The sequence below is a fragment of the Mirounga angustirostris genome, unplaced genomic scaffold (assembly GCF_029215605.1).
Source record: "Mirounga angustirostris isolate CCGP_5_RB_7025 unplaced genomic scaffold, mMirAng1.0.hap1 SCAF_3, whole genome shotgun sequence".
NCBI lineage: Eukaryota > Metazoa > Chordata > Mammalia > Carnivora > Phocidae > Mirounga > Mirounga angustirostris.
The window spans coordinates 105,000,123-105,015,357 of record NW_026991711.1 but is presented as its reverse complement, the minus strand read 5'-3'; the positions used below and the strand labels follow the sequence as shown (position 1 = coordinate 105,015,357).

The 15,235-nt window shown below is 38.4% G+C and overlaps 2 pseudogenes; one reads left to right on the top strand and one right to left on the bottom strand.

The window, feature by feature from the left end:
- Nucleotides 1–3,255: 3,255 nt before the first annotated feature.
- On the bottom strand, nt 3,256–4,568 carry LOC123839144 (large ribosomal subunit protein uL4-like; annotated as a pseudogene).
- Nucleotides 4,569–4,869: 301 nt separating this feature from the next.
- Nucleotides 4,870–5,419, top strand: LOC123839145 (small ubiquitin-related modifier 2-like; annotated as a pseudogene).
- The last annotated feature ends 9,816 nt before the right edge of the window (nt 5,420–15,235 follow it).

Genomic DNA, 15,235 nt, shown 5'->3' with positions numbered 1-15,235 from the left:
GATTGGAGTATTTAGTTCATTTACATTCAAATTAGTGATAGGAATGTACTTACTGCCATTTTGTTACTTGTTTTATGGTTGTTTTTGTAGTTCTTTCCTATTTCTTGCTCCCTCCTCTCATGGTTTGCTGGCTTTCATTAGTGACATACTTGGGTTTCTTTCTGTATATTTTTTGCATATCTATGACCAGTTTTCAATTTGTGGTTGCTGTTAGGTTTATATATAACATCTTATGCATATAGCAGTCTGTATCAAGTTGATGGTCATTTAAGTTTGGACCCATTCTAAAAGCACTGAATTTTTATTTCTCTCCCTCATCCCACATTTTAAGTATATTTAGTCATACTTTGTATCTTCTATTTTGTGAATCCCTTTACTGATTTTTTTAGATATACTTAATTTTACTGCTTTTATGCTTCCTGTTTTTCTTAGTCCTGCTTATGATCTTTCACTTATACTCAAATAATCCCTTTGACATATTTTATAAGGCTATTTTAGTGATGAAGAATTCCTTCAACTTTTATTTTTCTATGAAACTCTTTATCTCTCCTTCTAGTCTGGGTGATAATCTTGTTGGATAGAGTATTCTTGCCTTCAGGTTTTTCCCTTTCAGCACTTTGAATATATCCTGTCACTCTCTTCTGGCCTGCAAAGTTTCTGCTGAAAAAATCCACTGATAGTTTTATAGGGTTTCCCTTGTATGTAACTGTTTTCTCTTGCTGCTTTACAAATTCTCTTTATCACTAATATTTGCCATTTCAATTACTTTGTGTCTTAGAGGGGCTATGGATATCTGTTTCTTCCTCAGATTCAGGATGTTTTCACCTATTTATTTCTTCCTCCTTTTCTCTTCTGGGATCCCTATAATGTGAATATTATTACTGAGTTTCCTTAAGTCTATTCTCATTTTTTAAATTTTTTTCTCTCCCGTTCTGCTTGATTGCTTTTATTTACTCTTCTTCAGGTTGCTGATCTGTTTTTCTGTTTTCTCTAGTCTCCTTTTTATTCCATTTACAATTTTTCTATTAAAGATTTTATTTATTCATTTTAGAGAGAGAGTGCAAGCAGGGAGAGGCAGAAGGAGATAAAGGACAAAGCAGATTCTGCACTGAGCTCAGAGCCTGACTCACAGCTCAGTCTCACAACTGCGAGATCACCACCTGAGCCAAAACCAAGAGTGGGATGCTTAATCGAATGAGCCACCCAGGTGCCCCTACAGTATTTTTAATTTCAGTTACTGAGTTCTTTATCATTAGTTCTTTTTGTTTGTTTTGGGTTTTTGTTTTGTTTTGTTTTGTTTTGTTTTGGGGTTTTTTTTTTTTTTTTGCATTTTCTCTCTTTTTTTAGGGTTACTTGGGTCCTCCACTCTTTTCTCCAGTTGAGTATCTTTTTGAACATTACTTTAAATTTTTTTCTCAGGCATATTATCACTGTTTTGTTTATCTCTCTTGCTGTGATTTTATCCTGTTCTTTCATTTGGGACACATTTCTCTGTCTTGTTTTGTCAGGGGAGGATCTCAGCACCTAGATTCAGGCTGATGTAAGCCACACCTGAGGTAGCAGGTTATAAAGTATGAAAATACATATAATCCTTTGGGCTTGCAAGCATAAGCCCCACTGGCCACCAGGGCCAAGTGTCCTGGAGTTATCCCTGGTGAATCAGTTATGAAAATTGGGGCTTGAAGGAATTGCTCCTCAGGCTAAACCTCCTGAGTAAGAAAACTAGCATATTTTACAAAAAGACTACATGGGTGTTTCATCCTGCTGTCTGTGCAGTGCCTTGATAATGGCATGTCAAGAACTGTCTCTCCAATTACTTAGTCTCTAGGACCCAGGAATGCAATTCCCCTTGGCTTCTAAAGCCAGACAATCATTGGGTATCCCCTGAGCTGCAGCTACAAAAACCAGAGCACTAGACATAAAAACCAGGGTTCCTCTGGGAGATAGTGGCACTATGGAGCATGGCAGAGGGAGAGTGCTCAGATGGCAACTGCTGATGGGAGCAAGGCAGTGGGAAGCATAAAGATGGCCCTCTGAGGTAAGGGTTAAGGGGAAAGCCTAGGGTTTGGGGGGGAAAAAGATGGTGTGCATACATGGTGCCCACCAGCCTTCATCCCTGGAGATTTTCCCTGAACACCTGTAGATGCTAATTTAGATGCATGCCCATCAGGTGATGCTTAATGATTAGCAAATGAGCTGCTTTCACGAAGTGTGGGCATGATCAACTGCTTCTGAACTGGGCTCTGGGGTGAGAGACCGCAAGTGTGGGTGTCCTTTAAGAGCCATTTCTCAGATCACTATGCCCTGGGCATCATTGAAGTAAGCCCTATTTGTTTACAAAGCTAGATGCTTTGGGAGCTCTCTTAAAAATTGGGATGCCTGATGTAGGGTTCAGATCCTTCACTCCATGGGAGAAGTTCTGGGTTTTTAAATCCCTCCTGTACTATAAGTGGGGGTTGGGGCACCTGGGTGGCTCAGTTGGTTAAGCCTCTGACTCTTGATTTTGGCTCAGGTCATGATCTCAGGGTCACAAGATTGAGCGCTGCATCAGGCTCTGCACTCAACATGGAGTCTGCTTAAGATTCTCTCCTTTTCCCTCAGCAACCCCCCCTTTCTCTCTCTCTCTCAAAACAACAACAACAAAAAAGTAGGTGGGGTTTATGACGGGATTGTGTCACAGCTTCTTTGATGTGTGTTTTTTTTTTTTCCTAGTATGCTCAAGGTGTAATTGTTAGCAAGTTTTTAGGGGTTTTTTTTCCCCCCCAGAGGAAATTATTCCACATGTAGCCGTAGATTCAATGTGTCAGTGGAGGAGGAGGTGAATTCAGAATCTTCCTATGTTGCGATCTTGAACCGGCAACATCAGTGTTTTGCTTTCCTATCTGATTAACTTACTAAATTCTCTTACTAGTTGTAATCATTTATAGATTTTTTTTCAAAGATTTCTTATTTAGGACAGAGCGAGAGAGAGAGAACACAAGCAGGGGGAATGGGGTAGGGAGAAGCAGGCTCCCCACAGAGCAGGGAGTCTGATGTGGGGCTCAATCCCAGGACCCTGGGATCATGACCTGAGCCAAAGGCAGACGCCTAACAACTGAGCCAGCCAGGTGCCCCTATAGATTTTCTTTTCCATATCCATCAAGACAAATTTCTGTCTATAAATTTTTCTGATTTCATAATCTATAATTTTTTTTCCCATTTTTGTTTTTCACTACCTCTTTAATCAAGTCTTTATTCAAAATGAGCTGCCCAAAATTATTTGACCTTTATGGAATAAATTAAGTTTTTGCAGCATGCTTTTTTTCTGTGGTGGGTCTTTTCTGCTGGCATCTCTTCAGCGGCTGGGTTCTTGGCAGCTGCAACCTTTTTCCCCACCAAAGAGTTCTGCTTCTTAACACCAATAGCCTTCTTCCCTTTTTTCCCTACTACTGGTTACTTGGCTAGAACCCCCTTCTCATCTGAATTGGCTTCTAGTGCTACTGCAGCTTTATCCACCTGGAGCTTGTGATTCTTGGCCTGGTGAAGAATGTTTTTCTAGTTTATGGTCTTTGAATATGAGTTTAGCTTCAACATCATTCTCAGGTTTTTCAGTAGATTCTTCTTTAGGACTCTATGATGAAACTTTTTGTGTTGTTCTAAGAGGATCTTGAGATCTCTGTGATTTTTGAGATTCTGTTAAGGTCTGTATTGAAAATTGTGTGCATGGAAGATTGTATTTACTCTTGAGGGTAAGTCATCTATCTTAGAGAAAGCACTTTTATTCCAAATGTAGAAACATTCCATGTGCCCACCAGGAGCAAGTTTCAAAATGTTGAGTTTGTTTACATGAAGCAGAGTAATTCCCAAGATGTTTCTGAAGACCTTGACAACTCTTGTCCTTTTTATTGATGATTCAGAGCCCCCTGCTCTGTGTACAATGACCACTTCTCATTTTGCTTTTGCAGCTTTCGTTTGCTGAGAGGCATGGGACTTGGTGATCTCATTCTAGGCCCTAAGTTTCTTAAGAAGCAAAGTAGACTCCATAGTCATCTCTTAGCTTTCAACTTCATTTTCAACCACCAAAGGAAGTTCAGGAACTTCCTCAATATCATGACCTTTAGATATGACCAGCGCAGGTAAGGCTAAAGCAGCCAGAGCAGAGCAGAAGACATAATACATCTGTGTTATGTTCATTCTGTGTTGTGCCAGTGGTGTGAGGTTATGGCTGGTGCAAACAAAGGGTTTCACAACACTTATCTCCAAAAGCACCCTGGGCAGAACTGTGAGTCACACCATCTTGAATTCTGGGAATTTAAGCCACACTCTCTTCATACCCCAACACCCAGTCCTGGTTTGATGGCCTGCTAATTGGCAGCACAGTTCTGTCTTTGTTGCACAAGTTGAACAAAGTTCACAATATCTGGTTAAATGGAAGCCTTGAACACAGCAGGCAGTTACATTTTTGCCAGATAACTCCCCTTTCTGGAGTAAACTGATATCAATGGTTGCTACACCATAGTAGGGAAAAGGGGGAACACTACACTCCTCTCAACCCAATAATTCCCACAGGAAAAGCTGCCCCCCCCCATCTTAATGGGCTAGATAGAACTTTCTTTTTTTAAGATTTTATTTAGTTGTTTGAGAGAGAGTGAGCACGTGTGTAGCAGAGAGAGAGGGAGAAGCAGGCTCCCTGTTGAGCAGAGAGCCTGACATGGGACTCTATCCCAGGACCTTAGGATCATGACCTGAGCCAAGCAGACACTTAACCAACTGAGCCATCCAGGCGCCCCTGGCTAGAACTTCTTAAATATGTGTTAAAAACAAGTAATATCAGGATTCCTCATTTTATTTTTTATTTAAATTTAGCATTTTAGTATTTCATTATTGTATATGAAGAATACTGTAAGTTTTTATAAAAACATTTTATCAGGTATCTAATTTATCTATTGCTTCATAACAAGTTACTTTAAAAATTAGTTTCTCAATACTAGTGCCACCACCTTCTGCCACTCCTGGTGCTGCTTGTGTGCTCCTTCGGTACAGAGCTGGTACCTCTTTATGAAGCAGCAGTTGAGGACACTCTAGCACTTGCCATGGCCTATGAAAAGGCAAAGAAGGAGTCCAGACTGAGAATAGTGATCATAATTAATTTGATGGGGCAGGATGGTTCTGTGGTACAGTTTAAGATTAAGAGGCATACACTACTTAGTAAACTAATGAAAGCCTATTATGAATGACATGGTTTGTCAATGAGGCTGATCAGATTCCGATTTGATGGGCAGCCAATCAATGAAAGAGACACACCTGCACAGTTGGAAATGGAGGATGGAGATACAATTGATGTGTTCCTACAGCAGACAGGAGGTGTCTACTAAAAAGAGAACCTGGTACTTTACTCCAGAAAACCCTTCCTCCAGACCAGGAAAACATTCTCAATTAGAAAACCACAATTTGGTTCCACCACATTCTGAGTTACTGCAGTGTAGTTTTCTCTCTAATTTCATTTTCCCCTTCCCCATTTCTTTATTGTACAAAAAGTAACTGTGTATGTGCACAAGCATATATTGCATTCTTTTAAAGTAAATGGCCAATGATATGTTTTAATCAACATCAGAAGGAGATGGGATGACCTAAAAATACTGGCTCTGTGAAAATACCCTCTTTGTCCATTGGTGGCATGCTCATTCAGCTCTTATCTTTATATTCCAGTAAGTTATTTTGCTCTCACTGTTTAACAACAACAAAAAAGAACAACATAAAAATCCTTGCCTACCTTATTCAACTGGAGAATTTTAATGTTTTTCATTTATCATTGTAAAACCAAGGACGATTTTATAACTTTTTTGTACATATCTATTACATGTAGGGCAATCTGTCTTTAAGGATAAATTATTCTAAAAGAAATGAATTCCAGATAGTTTTCCCTTCAAGTCAAGCATCTTATTTAAATAAAATTCTTATTTAAAATGAAAAAGAATCAACATCTCAAAGCAACAATAAAGTATATTATCTCCTATTACTTATGGGTTATGAATCTTGGAGTACCTTAGGAGTATGATTCTGGCGTTGGGTCATCTCATGAAGATGTATTCAAAATGTCAGCCATGGGAATGGTCAAAATGTCAGTTAGGGCTCTAGTCACCTAGATTGGAGTTGGAGTATCAGCTTCCAAAATGGCCAACTCATATGGCTGGCAAGTTGGTTCTTGTTAGAAGGCTACTTTAGATCCTTTCCACATGGACATCTCTATTAAGTTGCTTGGATGCCCTCACAACATAATGGCTGGCTTCCCTTAGAGTGAGCAATCCAAGAGACAGCAAGGCAGGAGTCAAAATCACATGTTATCTTATTGCAGACCAATACAATGTAAGAAGTAATTACATAAGTGCATGAATACCAGAAGGTAGGGATCAGGGGTGCTTGGGTGGCTCAGTCAGTTGAGCATCTGCCTTTGGCTCAGGTCATGATCCCGGGGTCCAGAGATCAAGCTCTATATCAGGCTCCCTGCTCAGCAGGAAGCCTGCTTCTCCTTCTCATTCTGCCTGCTGCTCCCCCTGCTTGTGCTATCTCTCTCAAATAAACAAATAAATCTTAAAAAAAAAAAAAAAAAGGTAGGGATCATTGAGGACCATTTTAGGAGACTGCTATATCAAATTAGTATCTATCATCTATTAATAGTTCTATTTTATCAAATTCTTTATCAGCATTTGAGGTGATCATGAGATTTTCTTTAATATGTAAATGCAATTAATTACTTTAGTTGATTAATAATCTTATATTCTTAGATATATCCCAAAATTGTATAAAATACATATTTGAAACTACTTTTGGGTATTTGCTAGAACTAACTAGCAAAGGCATCTGGGCCAGTTATTTCTTTTATAGTTAAATATTACTATGTTTTTAATACTAAGAAATCTGTTCAGGTTTTCAATTTCTTTTTTCTTAAAATTATAAGTTGTCCATTATATTCTCATAAAATTGATGTTTTTCCCATTACTTTTCACTCTCTATACCATGCAATATATCCTTTTTTTCATTCTAGATATTCTTTATAATTTTTTTCTCTTGATCAATCTTTCCAGAAGATAATCTGTTTTTCATTAGTTTCAAAAACACAACCTTTGACATGGTTGATCTTCTATTTCATTTTCCCTCCCAAATTTCCAGATCTATTTGACATTTGGTCTTCATAATTTACTTATAATTGTGGTCATATATGCTTTTCTATGCATGAAATAAGTATATATTCTTTACTTGTTGCCTGCAGTTTTCCATAATTTGTAATTCAGTTTCAAATTTATCTTTTATCTATTTAATTGACCATTTGCTGAAAGAGCTCTTCCACTATAATAGGGAATTATATCTCATTATATTTTATTTTTTTAAATATGTTTGAAGCTATAGTAACATATTCTAATTAATGACCCTTACAGTTTTTGCAACGTTAAACTTTTCATTATTACATAAAAACCATTTAAGCCTAGATTCAATTCATAGGAAGGTGAAATGTGGTCTTTTCAGACATGAAAAGACAGAAAGTTTGCCTCTTAGCATCTCTTCTGAGGAAATTACTTGAGGTTGTTCTTCAACAAATTAATAAAGTAATCGAAGAGCAGGAAGTCCTGGGATCTAAAAACGTGGATCCACTCAAATAAACGAAGGGAAGTCCTAGAATGAGATCTCTATTAAAAAAAAAAAAAAACTTAAGAGAATGAACTCTGGGAGTTTGATACCTAGGGAAAAAGTATAGCACACAACCCACATCTATGAAGTTAAAGTTAGGCTATGATAAAGACATGTAATGCAAGAGGAGTGGAGCAACAGGGTTGCCTAAGGAGGGAGTGGGGAAACTGGATGAGAAGGAATTAGTCCAAATATGAAGTAAAACAAAAAAAGAGCATACTTTTAAGTAACTGATAAAATAAGTCCTCTATTGTACTAGAAGCCTACTGAAGAAAATATAATCCAGTATTCTACTTGGTCAACTAGAGCACAATTTTTATTTAGTCATTAAAAATGATTGGCATATGGATGAGGGGAGTTAGAGAAGTATTAATATTCTTACTGTAAAAAAATAAGGAATCAAATATTACTGTTGAAGATACAGAGGCTTATATACATTTTTACGTTTAAAATAGGAAGGATAGAATATCTAAAATGTAAATATGAAAAACTGAGAAGAAACTATAACTGTGAGCTCCATACTCATCTTTCATATCCTGATATCAATAACTATTTTCTACAGTTAATAAATCAATAAATAGTGATGTATTTTCTGGAATTATGGAAATATGCATTTATCTCTGGAAGGCTGATGAAATTACTCAAGAGATTCCATGTGTTTGTAGTCAGCAGCAACATCTCACATCGAGGGTAAGAGCTCACTGTCCTGTAAATAAAAGGGTGGGTCACTTTGAAACTTTGTGGCATCCTTTATGTTGTCATTCTAAAGACAAACTTACCAAAAATGTCCCTCTTCAAAGTGAGATTTGAATGGACCAACTAGATGCTGGTTGTGGAGGAATCTGCTAGGCCATGCTCTTCTGGAGGAGAGGGAGTTTCTTGGCAATTCTAAGCTAAAGTGCTTGCCAGCTATTGGGAGGAAAGTTACCAACACTAGAACCAAAACAATAAATGAAAAATTCCTCAAAGTTGGGGAACTGGACCAATGAGCAGACAAAAGACAAGTTGTAAGCTAAAGACCATGTTCTGCAATGACTGCCTGAAGCCCAGAGGATTTTTGATGCCTTGCCTGTCCCTCTGATGGGACAGTTGCTGCTTGCTATTAGTATTGGGCTGGCATGAAAATATGGCAGCAACTGGGTTACTGGCTTTTGTAATCTGTAAGCCCATGGTTTGCTAGTGAGCAGAATGGTGATGGAGTCTGATGATAATTTTCAGCTCATGGTAGGGGGTGGGATTAATCCTTTATGATAATACAAACCCAACCACCTTGAGCTGAGTATATCTTTGAAGAAAATTCATCAGGTGAAGCAATTACAACATCTTGGTGATGTCCGAGAAGGAATTCACTGAAAAGCTAAGGAAACAGGCATTTATTTGGGCAATTAGAATTGCAGTTTGGGAAACACAGATTCGGGTAGAAAGTTGATTCATGTTCTAAGGAAGACAGAGACTGAGCAAAGTTATAAAGGCAAAACGTTCTAAGTGCAGTTCTCATTTAGGTCTTCTGTGCAAAACAAGAATTAAAACTAGGTTAACTGGGATTACTTCAGTTAATATGCAAATGGTGGAACAAAACTTGTTAAACTACACTGGCTTCTTTCAAAGTGAAGAATATGAATGATTCAAGTGTCACGGTGAGAAGAAAGTCAAGTTCAGGCTGAAGACTTAGGTCTGGCAAAAAGTAGATAACTCCCCCTTTCTTATGGCCTCCTGACCCTATTTTAAAAGAGACTTTCTTACTAGGCTTGATTGTTCCGTTTTGAAACCTCTGATACATTTCCCTTTTTTGATCAAGATCTTTCTCAATAAGAAAGCATCAATAATCAGTCCTTTGGTTTTGGTCACATTGCATTGCCATAGTGTTTAGCCCCTGCTCTGGCTATCACGTCCCTCAGAATGGAGACTCTCAATATTCTTATATATCTCTAAGCCGGTTGTGTGAGATTCCTAGGATCACATTTGAGAAAGAAGGAGGAGGCCTTTTAGGGAGAGGGACTTTAGGCTACGGTCAATTAAAGTTTAATTTTTTGTTGTCAAAGTGGAGGTTTGATTAATACTTTTTAAGTTCCAACCATTCTTTTGACATTTTGAGTAGCAGAACTACTTGAGGAAATGCACATTACAAACAGCTTATGTAACAATTAAGATACAGGTTATGACCTGGGCTCTAATGGTTCTAGCAATGGATAAGACAGTTCTACTTACAGTTTGAGATTTCTCATATAACTTCTAGAGCACTGCCCCCACCCCCACTACACCCTGCCTATGTCTGCCCAGGAGAAAAGGATTTTGACAAGATAATTGCCTTTGACTCCAGAAAATACAGCTAGGAGGTCACGATATTAACTATGACTGTAAGAACCATCCTCATACTCTGAGGGAGCTCTGAATGTGTAATAGAATGCTGAAGGCCCTCTTTTCTGGGCTATGAGTACCTTGAGATTATTTTGTAACCAATTGCAGGACAGGAAAAAGGGCAGCGTAAAAAGCAAGTAAGACCAAGTTCCCTCGAGTTGTCAAGGTATGTGTAGGCCCCAGGCTAATGATCATAACCACAAACAAAAATATATCCTTTAGGGGCACCAGATTGGTTTTAGAAATTGAGGGATTGGTTAGTAGGTAGAAAAGTTGTAATATTAAAAAGATGGTAAAGGTAGGATATAGTGTGTTAATCATTTAAAATGGTAATGATGGTAGAAGTATAAATACAGGCCTGGTCCTGAGTCTTGGGAAAGCAGTCTACTCAGATGTCATCTGCTTCTCTTCCTCATTAATTTGATTCAGAGGTATCCAGTGTCTGTAAAGGACCAGGTGTCAAGTGGAGCCTTCTTTAGCTGTGAGACGTGTACCCAAGGCTCAATACTTTTTTTAGTTTTACAGCGTTGTTAGTGGTCTGGAGACTGGTAAAGTCCCTTCTAACAGGGCTTGAGGACTATCTTTCTCTGATGACATCTCTAGAATACCCAGTCACCAGGCTCCAGATTGTGACCAACAGGATCCTTTGAATTGGGATCCTGGAAGGCTTTTTTAACCTGTTGGTGATACACTTAGCATAAGACATTAGAGACTTTCAGTAGCAGGTCATACTAGCATTAAGACAATAAGGGATCAGCAGAAGTTTATATTCTGATAGAATTCCAAGAAGTTGGCAAAGTTTCTGTTAAGGCTTGTATAATTTGCCCAGTGAAGTGGGTGCCTCAGTCATTGGAGGTTATGGAAGGTGTACCCCAAGGAGGAAACATCTTGATGGGGTTTTAGAATATAGGTGAGGTTCAGTGGGGTAGAGTCCAGAGCCAATGACTAAGAAAGAATTCTTGAAACGTCTTCGGTGTAACATGGTGGCTTATTAAAGCACGGGGACAGGACCCGTGGGCAGAAAGAGCTGCTGCACCAGGGTTGTGAGGCATGGCTGATTATATACTATGGGATTGGGGGAAGTAAGGAAAAAGGGAGGTTTCCAAAGAACTTTCGTATGCTAAAGAGGACTCACCATTGTCAAGTTAAGGTTGTTTACCCCTCTAGTAAGGCATTAATATTAAGATAGTTGGGAACTTCCTGGAGGAACATTACACTCTGCCCACTTCAAGTATCTGTCCATGGGCTGCAGGTTATAAAGACATTTAATTGTATTTACATTACCTTCTGGAAGCTATTGCTAAGGCTTTTGTAAGTAAACCGAGGGAGACTCATGTCTCCTAGGATTGTGATCTCTATAAGTTAGCTATTTGTTTTTCCTTTCCTTAGCTTTAGGGCAGCCAGGAGTGCCTGAGGAATGTCACATACATCCTGGGGTGGGGGGGGGGGGGTGTCAGCTTCTGCTTTGTCTTCAGCTTGCCTTCTGTTCCCTCATCAATTTTATAACAGTTTTTGTTCCATTGTGAGGCATCAGCCTTGCAACAGGGAAAAGTTACAACCCATCTGGAAAATATACAAATAAGAACATATTGGTAGCCCATACTAAGTGGTGGTTGAATGGAGTCCAGCTACAGGTGTTCAAAGGGTCTAAAAAGAGGTCTGAAGGCTCTGGGAGCAAAAGCAGTTTTTCTGGGATTATAGAGCTAAGAGATTAGACATTCCTGGTGTTACAGAACCCGGACTGGATCGCCCGACGGAAGAACCAAGAGGCACTCGGAAATCTTGGAGGATAGGAGGTTTATTTAACCCCGGTGGGCTCAGAGGAGAATGATCTCCAAAGGTCTGAGCCCCAAGCACAGACAGAGGGGGTAATTTATACACTTCTACTTCCCCATACTTGGCACTTTGGCGAATGCGGGAAGCCTTTTGGCATGCACGGGAAGCAGAGCAGGGAGAAGAACCCAGAAGAGCCCTGGGGCAGAGACTGGAACTTCCTTGCTGGCTCAGTCGGCCCTCTTAGAACACAGATTTTTCCCTATCACTGGTAGACTGTTTTTACAACTTTGTAGAAATCTCTCTACCAATGTCTATATCTATAATTTGAATCCTTTTTAAATGCACTATGGTGGGTCAAGGAATGGGAAAACTGAGATGGGGTTAATTAGGAAGCCAGGAAGAACCAAGCAGCTATCTTGGGTTTCCCATAGCCCTGACTGTCATTTAATTTATTGTCATTGTTTATCCATCTTAATTTCTGATTTAGGAGTATACTATTGCCATGTTACAAGGACATCAGGATAGCAGAAGTCTGGTAACGAGGGATCATATTTCGCAGAAGCAGAAAGGACTTTATGCATATGTGCCAATCTTATAAATACAGTATAAAGAAGGCTCAGTGTTACTTCTTTGACAATGCTTCCCATGTAATTTACATATCAAATAAGCCTAATAGTTTAATAAATCCTTTGGAATATTCCAGAGCAGAAAGACTTCATTTAGATTTGGAGAAGTTTGTCAAAAATATCTTTAAAAGATTTTATAGCACTTGTCTAAATAGGATCACAGATCATTATGAAACTTAATATGTAAAAGTTAAAGAAACTTTCATAATCTTATCAGAAGCAGACCAAAACTCCAAGAAAACTTTGTCCTTTTAATAGAAAACCAAATTCTAATTTTGTATCAGCTTATGACATTAAAACTCACTTTTAAATAACTTCTTTTAATTCTTAGCCAGCTTGATCACTAAAATTCCTTTTTAAAGATTACTTTTATGCAATCCTTCTACAACTTTTTTTCCCCCTACATTCTGATTTTGTACTGTTTTTTGTTGTTTGGTTTTTTGTTTTGTGTTTTTTCTTTAAACAACCAGCCTCACTTTAGGAAAACATTACTTTCAACAAAAACACATCTCAAAAAAAAAAAAACAACAACAAAAAACACACACGTCTCCATTTCTCATACCTTCTCTTACTGAAAACACATCCTACTTTGCTGGCATTTTGAGATTTCCTTTATTATTCCTAGTGGCTTTAATTACATATATTAGAATTCTTAACCCTTAGAAACAATCTGTAGTGGAAACTAAGGAATAAGCAATGTGAACTGGGCTAAAAACAAAGAGAATTCCACCAAATAAATTTGAAAATCTAATTGGCTTTATTAAATGATTAATGATTTGTACAGCACCTCATTTAGCAAGTAGAGAGGCACTCCAAGTTGTATAAAATAGAAGATTTTATAGGAAGGAGGGTAGGGCAAGGAGGTTATTAGCAAAAGGAAAAGACTGTTCCAGGCACAGTCATTCCCCTTTAGAGGAAAGGACAGGGGTCTTATCATGCAGATTATTTCCTCTTCCTTTGGGAGGGGGGTTGGTTGGAGAGTGCTCCTGTGACTGATTACATCACTGGTGCAGACCAGAAAATTCCTAACTGACCAGGAAAGACTACATTTCTGGGGGAGGATGAAACTGCGATTTGGATATTAGGCCCCAGTTTGGGAACTCTAAGTGACACAGTTTTCTTTTTTAACAACTCCCCCCTTTTGATCACACTCTGTTTAACTGAGAGATGTAATCAAATTTTAAGGCATTGGAACTACTTACAGATACCACTCTGCAGTTAATGTTTTGTTTGCTTTTTTACATTTTATTTCCAATATAGGTAACATACTGTGTTATATTAGATTCAGGTGTTCAATATAGTGATTAAACGATTCTCTACATTACTCAGTGCTCATCATGGTAAGTGTACTCTTAATCTCCTTCTCTTTTTTCACCTATCATTCCACCCACTTCTGGTGACAATGAGTTGTTCTCTGTAGGTAAGTCTGTTTTTTGGGTTTTTTTTGGTTTGTCTCTTTTTTCTTTGTTTTGTTTTCTGTCTTAAATTCCACATATGAGTGAAATCGTATGGTATTTGTCTTTCTCTGACTGGCTTATTTCACTTAGCATTATGCCTTCAAGATTTATCCATGCTGTTGCAAATGGAAAGATTTCATTTGTTTTATGGCTGAATAATATTCCATTGTATGTGTATGCTGTGTGTGTAAGTACACCATATACGCAGATCTTTCTCTGTTGATCTGTCCAATGAAACTTGGGTTGCTTCCATAATTTGGCTATTGTAAACAATGCTGCTATAAACATAAGGGTGCATGTATCTTTCTGAATTAATGGGTTTTGGGTTTTTTTTGTTTTTTGCATCCTTTGGGTAAATAACAGGTAATGGAATTACTGGATCATATGGTAATTCTATTTTTAATTTTTTAAGGAACATCTATATTGTTTTTCAGTGCCTGCCCCAGTTTACAATCCCATCAGCAGTATACGAGGGTCCTTTTTCTCCATATCTTCACCAACACTTGTTTTTGTTTTTGTTTTTTATTTTGGCCATTCTGATAGGTGTGAGGTGATGTTACATTGTGGTTTTAAATTGCATTTCTCTGATGATTAGTGATATTGAACACCTTTTCATGTGTGTGTGTCAATGATCTGTATGTCTTTGGAAAAATGTCTGTTCATGTTTTCAGACCATTTTTTAAAGATTTTATTTATTTATTTGACACACAGAGAGAAAGCACAAGTAGGCAGAGAGGCAGGCAGAGAGAGAGGCAGAAGCAGGCTCTCCACTGAGCAGGGAGCCCGATGCGGGACTCGATCCCAGGACTCCAGGATCATGACCTGAGCCGAAGGCAGTCGCTTAACCAACTGAGCCACCCAGGCGCCCTTCAGACCATTTTTTAAATTGGATTATTTATTTTTGGAGTGTTGAGCTGTAGAAGTTTTGTATTTTTTGAATACTAACACTTTATTGGATAGATCATTTGCAAATATCTTCTCCCATTCAGTAGGTTGTCTTTTAGTTTTGTTGACTATTTTATTTGCTGTGCAGAAGCTTCTTATTTTGATATAATCCCAATAGTTTATTTTTGTTTTTTGTTTGTTTGTTTTTTAAGATTTTATTTATTTGAGAGCGAGAATGAGAAAGAGAGCACATGAGAGGGGGGAGGGTCCGAGGGAGAAGCAGACTCCCCGCTGAGCAGGGAGCCCGATGCGGGACTCGATCCTGGGACTCCAGGATCATGACCTGAGCCAAAGGCAGTCGCTTAACCAACTGAGCCACCCAGGCGCCCCTATTTTTGTTTTTATTCCCTTGTTTAAGGAGGCATATCTAGAAAAATGTTGCTACAGCTGATGTCAGAGAAATTACTG